Raw genomic sequence first — 13,370 nt, 5'->3', positions numbered from 1 at the left:
GATCGGCGCATCTGTTCCAGTATCCCTTGTTTCTCTGTTTCCTCCATGTTTATAGACATTTCCTGCCCAGCCGCTTCACAGCCCTCAGAGCTGTCAGACCAGGTATGAATGAGGACATAATAACCCATTTTCTATCCTCTTTTTAAGACCAGCACTGAGAAACCTCAGGTTTTTTTAGGAAACGGTAGCCTTTTGTGAGTAAACCTTGACTGACAGCACATGGTGCTGTGCAGGTTACTGGTGGGGAGTGCTGGGCAAACCTGAGCCAGAGAAGAGTTAGGGAGACACAGGGACGTTTTTAAATGTCTGCCTGTTCATCTGAAAGGCAAACATTGAGTCTAAGAGAGACCTTTCTTCAAAACAGTTTTGTGCTGCTTATTTCCCCTTCCCCTGGACAACCAGACATCGGGGAGATGTTTCCTCACTGCCCTGTGGGGCAGGATCCCATTGCCCACCTGCCAGCCCCCGAGCACTTCCATGTTAGGTGCTCCCTGAGCATCTCCTGTTAGCCTTCCCGGGCATCTCCACGTGATTAGGGAGTAAGGAAGGTCTGTGCATAGACTATCTGCTTAAAAAATCACAAGAGTAGGTCTATGATTTGGCCTTGGAAATTTTCTTAAAAGTTTCCCAACCATAGAAAACCAAAAAAATCAAAGACTCCCTTTTGAACCAGTCTCACTTACTCTTGAAAATCCACTGCCTGAATCTCACTCAGCTCCTTCCCTACAGCAACAGTTACTATGTAGTACCAGCTCCAGGACATGACCTGCCAACCCAGGCTCTGGAGGTCCTAAGCAGCAATTCCCCAGCTGGGGATCTCTGCCCCAGCAGTGTAAGGGAGCAGTTGCTCCATTACAGCCTTCCCCAGCCCAGAGCAGATGGGAATATTATCACCATGAATGCACTCGCATGTGTAGAGCAAATTCAGAAAGATCCATTCCAGTCATCAGCCCCACAGTGTGACAGCGCCAGCCAGCCTAAGCGCATTTTTTTATTTTCCTCCAGTTAAATATACAAGCCCAGTGAAATCTAAGTCCAGGTTGTTTTTTTTTTTAATTGTTAGGCCATTTTTCCCTGCTCCCCTCCTCCCCACAAATAATGTGAGGTTTATGACCCCTGAGTAATGACTGTGGAATGCACTGCATCCTACAGCCATCTGAAGGCATCTGGCAATGGGAATCTTCACAGCATGTCAAAAATACACAGATAATACCACTGTAAATAGCTAAGATCAAAACAAGTCAAATGTCAATGCTAATTTTCTGTCAAGTATATAGCACAAGACCACTTCCTCCTGCAAAAAAAGAAATCCAGTTCCCAAGTGTGACTTGCTCCCCACCAAAAGAAGCTTGTTCTCCACCAAAACTCTCCCCAAACTCTGAATGAACAAGAGTGTTTTTTTCCTCTTGCTGTTTTACTTTTCTGTAGCTTTTGTGCCTGTCTGCTGCTGAGTCTGAGGCTGGGAAATGAAACTTAAGTTTTGCCTGCCATTTTTCTATTGTAAGAAAGGACTCTTGGGAGAGATATTTACTGTTTTCTATGGCTCAGTCAGAGGGCAAGAAAGGAAAGTTGTTCCAGGAGTTCCCATTACAAAGCATTTTTTCACATGGGCTCACTTTTATTTTTTAAGAACTGGGAGATTAAAGAGTCGGCAGCACTGGAACAGGAAGTTTGCTGTATGTCCAAAGGTCAGGTGGGTCTCAGACAGCCACTGTTTCCAGCTCTCTTTTATATACACATGGCACATTAAAATGTACATCCCGGACTGCATGTAATCACGGTAGTGATGGGGGCCCAAGGGTTCGGGAAGAAAGGAAGAGAGGGGGAGCAGGAAAACAGCACAGCACAGTCTCTCCTCGGGCTGTGATTTCATAAGACAAAGCACTGGGCGGCTGTTCAGCGAGCTTAAGGTATTCCCACGCCCCCACAGCTTTTTCCTGCCATCAGATATGTCAGCATGACTGCTTGTGGGGTCGCTCTCAGTGACATTCAGGAACCAATCCTGCTTAAAAAAACATTTTTTACTTTTTCGTGGCATAGATTTGGGGTTTTTTTTCCTTTTTAAATGGAGTCAGTTCCCTGCTTTGATTTAAGCAGTGGCCTCACAAAGCAGTTGTGCTGGCATGGAAAATGGGGTGGACACAAGTGGATAACGGGATCTGAAGAAAGATCGGAGCAGAACACATTAAAGTGGTAGGGATATTTCACACTTTGTGTCATGAAATCAGTGTCAAGTCCATGGCAGAGAGGGCAGGTGGTGGCCCTCCCTTAGTTCGTTCAATTCCATCAGTACCATCGCACCTTCTGTTACTAAGTAGTCAGTTAAGAAGGGTATAATTGTCTTCACGACCTCTGAGGTTCACACTGCTGGAGTGAGATGTTTTTGCAAAGTCAAGAGTGTTTCAGCTGTCACCCCAGAATGAAAGAGTGAAGCAAGGGTGTGGACTAAAACCCACCTTCAACTTGCTTCCTCTGGAGGAGATGGTTCTGCTGGGAGGGCAAGCCAGGTGCAGACTGGCCCTGCTTGGAGAGCCACTGTACTGGCATGTTATCTTGTGTCCCGAGTGTTCTACTCACTCCAGGACCGTGCTCAAGTGCAAGAGGATGAAATACCAATGTCTTTTTTCCCCCTTTAGGTATTCCTCATTGTCTTGTGGCTGGACAGCAATTCAGGAGATGTAAGTTCAATGCTTTCAGCTTTCTGAACTTGGGCAAGTCACTGAAATTCCCTAGGCTTCAGGTTTCCCTCATACCCTTTGTGGTCTGTTTTGCCAGAAATAGCCAACATGTGTCCCATGGATCAATCTGGTCTGCCAGGCAGGTTAAGCCCTGCTAAGGCTTTTGATTGAACAATGCATCAGCAAGTGTGGCCGGAAGCTTTTGCCTACTTCTGCCACTTGCCTTGATAGACTCTGGTCAAGAGGGGACAATGCAGGCCTGGTCTGCGGGCCAGAGGGCGAAGTCTCACATTGCATAGTTAACTGTTAAAGAGCTCTGAAGATTTCACATTGTCCTTGCTTTATTGTCTCTGCAAGTGGCTTTGCTAAGCTAGAGAGTCTCCATCTGTCAGACTGGGGGAGTGACATCCTGAAGAAGGTTGTTAGGGTGGAGCGAGAATGGGTTGAGGTCTGAGACCCATGCAGTCTGTACTAGGTTAGTGTTCAGGGCAGAAGGTGGGCTCAAGCCTCTCCTAGGCATGCTTGTCTTGGCGGGTATTATAATGTCTTTGCTAAAACTGCAGCAATGCTGCTTGGACATAAGTCTGGAGAAGATGGAGTAGAGCCCTTCTTAGTGAAATTCCCAGTCTTCATAGCTGGCAAGAGTAAGGGGCTGGATGTAAATTAATAGTGCATCCCTGGGCAGCCCAGTGAAGAAACATCAAAAGGCAAGTCGGGTCTGGCAGGAGCAGACTGACTTGGAAGCTGACTCTGCTGGTGGGGGTTTCCACACCTGGGAGTAGATTCATTATCTATTTCCCATTATTTGGGGTATCCCAGCCCCCATAGCACCAGGTACCGGAGAGGAGTCAATGGTAGAACCAACCCTCTCTTCAGGACTAGCCCAGTAAGGCTGCCAGAGGGAAACAGTACTCTCCCTTGGCTGACTCTTCTGGATTTAAGCTAGATACTGCAGAGAAAACAAAATGCAGCTGAGTCCATTCAAGGAATTCATTGACAAATGCTTTGAGGTCTTTATGTGAATCTAAGTGTTTGCTGTGAAATAGGAGACAAGCTAATAATCGAAACAGGTTTTACAATGAATGAACTGCTGCTGAGAAATGCCTACTTTACAGCCTTGGTACTATGCTGGATGTTAAATAACTGCCAGGAGCAAACTCTGTGGTATCTCAGTTAGCTTTTACCCTAATTATCGTTTACAGAGGAGTCCCAGCTAGATGAATGAGGACTGCAATATAAAGGACTTAAATAAGATTTATTGATGTGACTACATGAATAATTCCCCTTGCAATGATGCATTTAAGAGCACAGATATTGTGGGAGGAGGAAAGATAATATTTGATATTTTTAATCATTTAAAAGTGTGTGGTTTATTTTTATGTTTTGGCTTTTGCTGTTCCCTCTACCTGCCCCCCTTCCAGAAAAAAATTAAAGGTTTAATCCTCTTACTGGCCAGGTTTGTGAAACAATAGTAGGTAGTTGAAAATAAACTTCTGCTGAGGCCAATAAATATTGAGTCAACTGAATGGTCTGCCGTGGTGCTCAGGCAACCCTGAACACACTGCTGCAATGCTCCAACATTGCTCCGAACTCTTGGCACTCAAAGTTTGGGTTTTCCGTAACTAATTGTTCAGCTTCCTGAAAAGTACGTTTGTGCTGTTTTTCCCTTGGGAGTCATCACAGCAGAGGACCCTCTGGAGAATTTTCCTATGTTCTGCCGGTTCAAGCAACAATGGAGTTACCTCTGGGGCAAGCAGATCACCCATCCGATAGGAGGGAAACCTAGATGAAAAACTGACCCTGAGAGTTAAAAATGAGGAGCTTTTAGTCATATCAGCAAGCCCGCTAGCCTTGATGTGCGGCCAACCTGTCACTAGTGCTGACATAGGGGAAGGGGTGAGGGAAGGCATTACCATTCAGTAACAATGTGTTTTTAAATAATTTGAAAACACCTCTAGCAGTGCAAGTCCACAGACACATAAGCTGAAGTCACAGCTGCTGCTGTCCTGCCAGGCAGCCCTGGCCCTCCCCGCTCCTGCTGAGGGCCAGGGAGGCCCTATGGAGGCCATAATGGATGAATGCCCTGAGCCACCGTGACTGTGGGCACAGGGAGGGCTCTGCCCAACGCCCCTTTCCCACGGTGACCACACTACTGAGCCACCTGGGTCTTTGAAAGAACTTGTAAACCATTCATTGAAGCCTGGAGTCAAGAATGAGCCTTCAGGAAAACATCTCCCTAGAGACACTCTTGCCCTAATAAGGGCTAATGATGCCCAAATGATCCCAGCCTGTTGCTGCTGCCCCCAGTCTGCTCTTGCCTCTGGAGTCACCTCCCTCAAGGGGGGATATTCCTGTGACTCCCTTTTCTCCACACTCCTCTTACTTTGTCTTTCTTTCCTCAATCAGATTGTTACATATGGATGAACATGTCCATTACCCTGCTCTATCTTTGCCTGGCAGACTCCTAGCAGCCTGTGTCTGCTCCCACAGACTTGTCCCTGCCCCATCACAGTTCCGTCAAAAGCAGAATTAAACCTTCTACAGATCCTGGGATTCAATTTAGCCTTCTCCTCAGGGGAACACCCGGGCAAGTTCACCCAAAATTAACTAAACTAAATTTACTAATCAACCCCTCTGCGGGTATTTTCATCCTGAATTAAAATGTCTTTAGTCAGATTAGCTCACTGTGGAATGGAGCAAACTTAAACAAATTAAAGACACTTAAATTCTGAAGGTTTGGTAAGATCTTCTGCAGGTCTCATGGGAGATACTAAAGCCATTACTGCTCATCAGCTCACCACCGCTCCTCTGCTGTGTGTCACCACCTTAAGCTGCAGCATCGAAGCAGCTGAAGGCGTGAGCACTGTACAGAGGCAAGTTATTTCAAGCAACCTTCCTTGGTGGTTGAACTGCGGTAGCTTTGTGCTGACAACAAAGTGCCACTGCAGCAATAGTATTTGGTGGGTGGCCAGTGAGAAGTGAGCAGGGGTCAGAACCTGCACTGAACAGGTTCCCGGACAAGATCTCTGGATGCAACTTCAATACTGGCAATTACCCATTAGCAGAAACCTCTTCCTGTAGCAGGAACCCACATGTCACCTTACTGTATCTGTCTGTGGGGAGGACCAGAGAGGTATGGTCTAAGTACGCACTTATATAGTCACATCCCACCCCACATTGTCTGTTGTTGCTGCAGCTCTGCGCTCCCTGGGGATGAGCAGATGACAACTTGAATGTATAGGGGTCTCAGGCATTGTGGGACACTCTTCGCTCCTGCCACTTGTGCATGAGGTGACACACACCGTTGCCTAACTTAGCTGGTGTCAACCCTAGTGGCCTGTGCCCCTGGGCGACTCTCCCAGTTGCTCCCCCCTTCCGAAAAACCCATTTCTGGGCACCTGGCCTGCAGTGTGAAACAGCCTTTGTGTGATATTTTGTCAGCTACAAATAATTGAAAAAGGCCTACATAAAGTCCTAATTGTGTCACAGAACAGGCTCTTCAGTCATCCATCTTCCTATTAAACTTGTGAATTTCAGCTACTCAGCCCTGTTGGAGTTATTTTCCCCTTCCCCTCCTTCTTCTTTTAAGCTTCTATTTATATTCTCTCAGTTGTCTCTGCCAGAAGATCTCATGTGGATACATTAGGCCTTTTCAAAAGGAAAGTTGGATTACAGCGATTTTTCTCCCCGTAGGACACAACAGCTTCATCATTCATAACAGAGCAATACACTATAACTTCATTATAGATGGCATGAAGCTGGCCTATTTAAACAGAATACTTAATGATAGTTGGAAAGGCAGGAGAAATTCAGCTCCAGTGGTCTACGTGGGAAAAGGGAAACTGCGTTTTTTGGTATTTACTGAGGCGGATTTCTTGACTCTCAATTAAATCTCTTTTCACAGGAACAAAAAAAAATGCAAAAGACTCAACTGACATGGGTGAGATCTGTTACCTGGTAGATACTTCCTACTTTGGCAGATAGTTTGACATACCCTAACATCTAATGTTAATAGCAGATGTGGGGGCTGGGAAGGAAACTTGGACTCCTCCATAGTACTTAGCCTCCACTGAAACAAACTGCAGTTGTTGGTGCTCTCCTGTATGGACCACAGGTTCTCATTCTTTTCCCTTTCCCACTTCAGCAGCACTGACCTCAGAAGTGTGCTCTGCTTATTGACTTTGGCTAAGTACAAGTGGTTTAGGCCTAAAGAAAAATCTGCGGACTGAAAAAACCTCCTTTTTGGGAAAATGCCAGAATAAATAGCCTTCTGTGAGCTCACAGTTGACATCAGACTGCAGTTTGTGGTGATGATGGGGGAGGCTTAAAAAAATCCCGGTGAAAATGTAGCAAGATGTAAAAATTAATGTTTTCCCATATTTTGATAAAACTAGTTTTTCCTCTCACCTGGGTAAGTCTGAGTGGTGCTGAAAGGTGCCAAGAGTTCAGCTCCGTTGATGTGAGTCCTCCACTGACAGCTTGATACACCACACGAGTTTTTTTGTACCAACTTGGGAGAGATTTTGCTCAATATTGGTTTACTACTAAAATCTGTAAGTGTGGATGAAGTTTCTAATATTTGCTCAGCTGAAAGTCATGATTTCTTATCCCATCCCCTCAAAAACTAGGACCATGGTTACTTATGTATCAGAAATCTGTATCAGAAACTCTTAGGAAGCTGATAGCCATGTCCTATGGTGCCTGTGAGTGTTACATGCTGGAATACAGTGCATTGATAACCAATGAATTCTGCTGGTGTGAGTATCCATCCCCGTATGGAGTTTGGAGGACAGAGGAACAAAGAATGCTTTTTATTTCTTTAACTGGTATTGAACACTGTCAAAGGAAAAATGAGGAGCGTCTCTGGAGGGGAGAAAGGGTCTGGAGTGGAAAATAAGTATAAGGAAGAAATGGCTCCAGGAGGAACAAATGCTCCAGCTGTTGAGCACACTGTCCGGTCAGCATGTCTCATACCTTGGCCAGAAGAAGGTACTCTATCTGTTGGGGAAAAGAAAACAATTCATGCTATTAGAGCTCCCTGTAATTTGGTCTAGAAGCAGTTTGGACTCACCAACTGTAAAGGAAATGTCAAAGAATGGGAAGCCAAGAGAAGCTCATCAAAAAGACATCTGGTCCTGCTGTCCTTAATGGGAAATCCCCCCCTCCCTCTAGCCACCCTCTTCCCAGCCACGCTCTTTTGAAACAGTTAATGTCTGAGAGAATCCAAAACATTGCTGGAATGTATCAGCGAGGAAGCTTTTGTATAGCTGAGCAGCTAAACAGCTCTGGTTTTGTTTGTGTTAGGGCTGATTGTCTTGCCTTTCATCGGCGAAAGTCAGAAATGGCTGAACAGAAGTCAGTGGAGCAACACCAGTGTAAGGCCAGTTCAAGCCGGGGGAGAATGTGGACATCTCTTTTATGGCCAGAATCATGAAGCGCTTCACAGGGAAGCAAGAAGACCTCAAAAGGGACACCCATAGGCAGTATACTTGCAACTCTTCTGAGATGAAGCATTCGTGTCCTGTTCTCCAACAGACTATTCACTCCTCTTCCAGGGAGTAACTTTGCTTGCAACAACCATGCTGTCCCAGACAGTGACCCATCTGCCTCTTTGTTTCTTTGGGCCCTTTCTTCACTGACTGAGCCCTGGCAGACTCCCAGTACCTTCCTGGAACCAAGGAACTAGTCTGGTTTGCTATAAAGCACCCATAAAGGTTATTTCTAGGGAAAGATGTTTCATTGCTGCTCGTGCTCCTGCGTGGGTAGCCCAGGATCCTTAACATGTTTCTGCACTAAGCCATGTGGTGATGTCATTTATTACAGCTCCTCTCACAAAACCGTGTTCCCAGGGCCTGGGTGGCTCAGAGTTTCGGCATGGGATGTAGAATCTTTGATCGTATGAACCAGGACAGTTAGCAGAGTCCAGCTATTTAGACCTCCTTGGCAAATAAGCAGAGGGCTCTGTTCAATTTCCCAACACCAACTATTCCCTTCACTCCCCAGATCAGAAAATCTGGAAGACAGGCAGGATTCAGCAGATCAGGGGTCAAAGACATTGGTGGGAGCTCCATAACTGTACTGAACATACTGCCAGTGTCTGCTCTGTGCTCCTTACTAGAGGGAGGATCAGGGAGGACTTTCCAAGAAGACAGTTGAGCTTGTGACTGGTGATCCCTCTTTTCTAGTCCCAGCTGTATGGTCCCACCTGCTTGTATGGACATGTTCAGGTGGTCTCCTCCTTCCCTCCAGCTGCAGGTGCTTGCCATTTACCTGGTACTGCCTCAGTCTTCCCTGACTCTACTGTGACCCAACTTGATTTTCTCAGCTGGGAGAAAAATCTGCCATTTAAATTTTCCAATGTTTCAGCATGGAAGTTGGGCTAATAACTGTGAAAATGATGCTAGGAAGAGAGAGATCATTTGCCCAGAAGCAGGGGGAGGAGGGAGAAAAAGACTTCTCTCTTTCAGAGACAGCAACGTTGTTTTGCTGGCTCAGCTGTCCCTAGGTCCGCAGGCTTCATTGCTGTTCAGAGGGATCCACATATGGACAAAAGTAATTCCCCCCCATCAGATTACGGCAGCATTACAGCCCAGCATTGCAGCCAGGGATGCCAAAGCGAAGAAGTCTCTGGCTTCCTCGTTTCTTGGCATTTCACAGGACACATCTCAGCTATAATCTCAGCTCACATCTGTCACAAAACCCGCCTCTGCTCAGATCTCTCAACTGCTCTGAAATAGTTTTATGCCTGCTTGACCACGACTGTCCACAGAGTTGTTACATCCTTATCTAAATAGGTACTTGAGATGATATTTGGGAGAAAAGAGGACACCGGTGTGCAACCATTGATCTGAGCACATCTCACTGTTAGCTCTAGTCTACCACGCCATCTTCTTTCTCCATCTGTCCTCCGGGTGCCGGCATACACGGAGTATTTGACATGGTTCCCTATCTTTCAGGAGCTTAACAAGATCAAGTTAATTTTACTTCCAACTGAGCTTGGTTTTGCTGAGTAGACTCCTGAACTAGGTTTTCACAGCCTTGATAAGTTCATGGGGAAGCAAGAAAGAAAATTCCTGTGAAACGACAGATACCTTTCATGTGTGGAGGAAATTTCTACCTTTTTTTCTGCCAGCTGGAATATTTTCCTTGAAGAAGGGCAGAAGCCTGACCACTATGGACTGCTGCAATTGGGATGAACAACATCTGGGAGAAAATACTCTGGGGAGCAGCTCTGCAGAGTCCAAGTCATGTGTGATTCCTCCTGACAGGCTCCATCAAGCATAACTTCCCTGAAGTCGGTGGAGGTCACCTGCACACAAGCTCTCATGGTAGGATTCCCTCCAGCTTTAACAATATAGAGGTCAGTAACTTTCACCAGTCTTTGAGTCATGCTTAAACCAGGGGAAGAGCAAGTCAAATGCAACCAAAGAGAAGAAAGTCATAGCAAAGATTTAGACAAATATTAAAGATTTTGCTAATGCAAAATGTAAGTCTAACAGCAATAATATTAATGAAGCAATGTACACCTGCTTAGTGTCAATATTTGGGAAAAAAAGAAAAACATTTATCCTCACCAGTGGATGAAAGAGTGGATCAGAATCATGCTTCTGCACAAAGTATTTAGCAAATCATTATAATGGTTTATAGAGTTTGTTTAGGCTTCTAGATTTTTACTTGATTCCTTCTCTGTTTCACAGGAAGCAGGAATGCTAAAATGACAGGATATAAGGCCAGAGAAGCAGAATCACACTGGCTGAAAGCCACAGCATAGTACCTGAGAACTTTAGCCAAAGGTGATAATCTCACTAGCAGTCAGACTGTCAATTAATATAACGTGAATATGCAGGCAAAAAAACATTAAAACATGTAATCTATAGTATGATCCTCTGTACTGAAGGATAGGATGTCAGCCACAGCCACATAAAAAAAGAGAAGTCTTGAACAGGATGATCTTGGCCCTCAAGGCTTCTCACACCTGAGTCATCATTAATAAGTGGGAAAAAAACAAGGAATACATGGGTACACAGGTAGATGGCTGTTATTTTATTGGCTTCAAGAAGCTCTACCAGCTGCTTCTAGCTAAACATGGTGGCAAACATCTAGCCTTCAGCACCAACATTGGGAATATTAATTCCTTGCACTAAGCAGGTTCTGAGTATTTCCCAGTTTTATTAAACCCCAGAACACAACAGCCTGTTTGAAAAAGAGTATCCCAAAGTATTTTAGCTACTTCCTACTGCAAGAGGAAGGGGACAAACAGGAAGAACTTGTATTCCTCTGGCATTAGTATTCCTCCCATTGTCACTTGCCCAGCAATTGCCATGAGCCTAACCAGCAGTCCTGGGATTCCAGAGCATTCTTGTCACTGCTGGGGAGGGGAAGGAGGGTACAAGCAGGGTATGTAAAGTCTCTGGGGCCTAAAGACAGGAATCACAGGTATCTGACGTCTTGATCTTTCAAATCATCTTTAATTAGTTTGTTTAACTGGTATTATCCTTAATTAGTCTTGCTGAGTTCAGAATGACTACTCACCTGCTTCGAGATAACAGGCAAACTTCAAAAGTTTGCAAGATCAGGGCTACCCTGATAGATTTTGAAAGCTAGAGCCAAGAAGTAGCTGGAAAGAGCTCTAAGAGAAGTATCCCTACATGACAGATATATTTATTTAACCTGTTTTTTCTCCAGTCGTTGAAGACTGCTATCTGCTTGCTGGATCTGACGGTTCAGGCGTTTGGCTTGCCTCTCTTCTTGTGCGGTAGTTATGTCCTGGCAAGAGACGAGATGTGCTCCAGCTTCAGCTTCCTTGAGCAGCAATAACCCTTTATCTAAACCTGTTCTCAGATGGAAAGTTTCCATGCGTCAAGAGTCACTTTCCGGTTCCACAAGGCACACGGATCTTCTGTGAGGTGTCACCCCCTCAACCACAGCCTGGGGGGGGGAGTGGGCAGGAGGGACACATGGACACGGTGAGTGGCAGGACAGTGCCCTTCCAGCCCAGCTGCTCGCTTCCCTTGTGAGCCGAAAGAGCCTGCTTATGGCTATTTTCGGAAAATGTAAGCAGGGTCATATGATGAAGACTTGCTTTTTTTTCTACATACACAGCACTAAGATGTCCCAAGGCTGCCTTGAACCACAGATGTCAATGGTCTATGGGTTGACAGGCCCCAAAATTGGGAAATACAGATTCTGTGAGCCTCTCATTGGCTTTGTCCAGCTGCCCTCTCATTACTGACACCATGACCCTGCTCTCACACAGAAACAATGATGCTCCCTCTACGACTTTACTCAGATGGGCATGTGGAAATTACCATTTGTGAGTACTCCAGGCTCTTTAGATGTGGGTTGAAGGCCAAGAGCTTGGCTTGCAGAGCAGAGTTAATGTGCACAGGGCTGTGTGGTTTGGGGAACCCACCTATCTGTCCGGCTGCTCTCTGCAAGAAAATGTTCGTTTCCATTGCAGGCCACACCACCATCTTCCTGTCTACACTTCAAACCCTGAGCCAGGCCCAAGCGCTGTTTTGCCCAGACCCCAAAGCCTGGGAGTCCCTTGAGGGTCAAAGAAGTGGGATGAGGATTAATGTCAGAACTGAGCTTGGTGTGACCCTTGTCCTTCAGTGGAAGGAGGACTAGATGCTCATGCAGAGGGCTAGTGGATGTTGCTCTGGTGAATGATGCAGAGCTGACTTCTGGTTCCTTATTTTTCAGCTCCCAAGGAGAGCAGTTGATTTCTAGGTAGCAGTTGTATCTCTTTCCACAGGGATGGTGGAGCTGCCCACCCAGGTCAGACGCCTAGCATCTCCTCTTGCCAGAAAGACCTTGTAGTAGGTAGGTATGGCTCCCCTCTCCCCATGCTGATGGCTTAGCCTTAATTCTGAAAATGTCCTCTATAATCCTTGCGTACCTTGTCTCTTGTAACTTTGGATGTTCTCAAGCATTAAACTCCTGCAGTGTCTCCAAAATATCGGCCTTGGGAACAGGTTGTCACCGGTGTCTTATATTGAGGACAGACTGGATGCCCACTTCTCCATTTGTTATTATTTGGGCGCTTTGGGCATGGTGGCTCAGCTTGGGGTGGTGGGAGTCAGGAAAGAAAGATGTTAGTGGAACCCGAGGACAGGGATATCTTCCTGTGAGATCTGCTCTATCCAGGAGGCAGGTCCTACCAGGAAGCCCTAAAGAAGTGGCTGGAGAGTGCAAACTCCCTGGCTTGGGGTTAAAACCAGCAGCGGCCCGGGGAAGGTGGAAGGAGAACGCGGCTCTCCAGCGCGGCAGCCCAGAGCAGGGCAGGGGGTGGGTCGCTGGCGGACCCCTGCCTGGGGTTTTAGCGCCCGGAGCCACCGGGACCACACAGGGCTATCCCGGGATGAGCGAGGCCCTTCCCTGAATGTGCCCAAAGCCCCGCTGCAGCCAGAGCAAACACCGTCCTAAACACAGAGGGCACCCCCGCCCTGGGCACAGCGCTGGCGAGCAGCAAGGGCGCCCAGGAGCCACCCCCCGGCACCCTCCTCCTCCTGTCACCGGCCCTGACCCGGCTCTTTTCCCGGGGGACCGGCAGCCGGAGGGGGACCCCACGCCGATGGGCAGGACCCGCGCCGGTCCCCCGCTCCCAGCTCTCCACCCCGGACCCGGGTCCCCCTTCTCCATCCCGGAGCCCCGATCCCGGCCAGCTCCGCGGCTGCGGGGAGGGAGGGG

General features: G+C 46.9%; 1 protein-coding gene across 1 annotated transcript in view; it reads left to right on the top strand.

Moving 5' to 3' along the window:
- Positions 1-12,338: 12,338 nt before the first annotated feature.
- Positions 12,339-13,370, top strand: part of AFAP1L2 (actin filament associated protein 1 like 2) — a 73,415-nt gene continuing 72,383 nt past the window's right edge. The window contains exon 1 of the mRNA XM_074831333.1: positions 12,339-12,503. The gene's annotated coding sequence lies outside the window, so the exon portion shown is untranslated. The remainder of the gene's footprint in view (positions 12,504-13,370) is intronic.

Source organism: Strix aluco, chromosome 7 (genome assembly GCF_031877795.1).
Source record: "Strix aluco isolate bStrAlu1 chromosome 7, bStrAlu1.hap1, whole genome shotgun sequence".
In the NCBI taxonomy this organism is placed as follows: Eukaryota; Metazoa; Chordata; class Aves; order Strigiformes; family Strigidae; genus Strix; species Strix aluco.
This window is presented reverse-complemented; position numbering and strand designations above follow the sequence as displayed.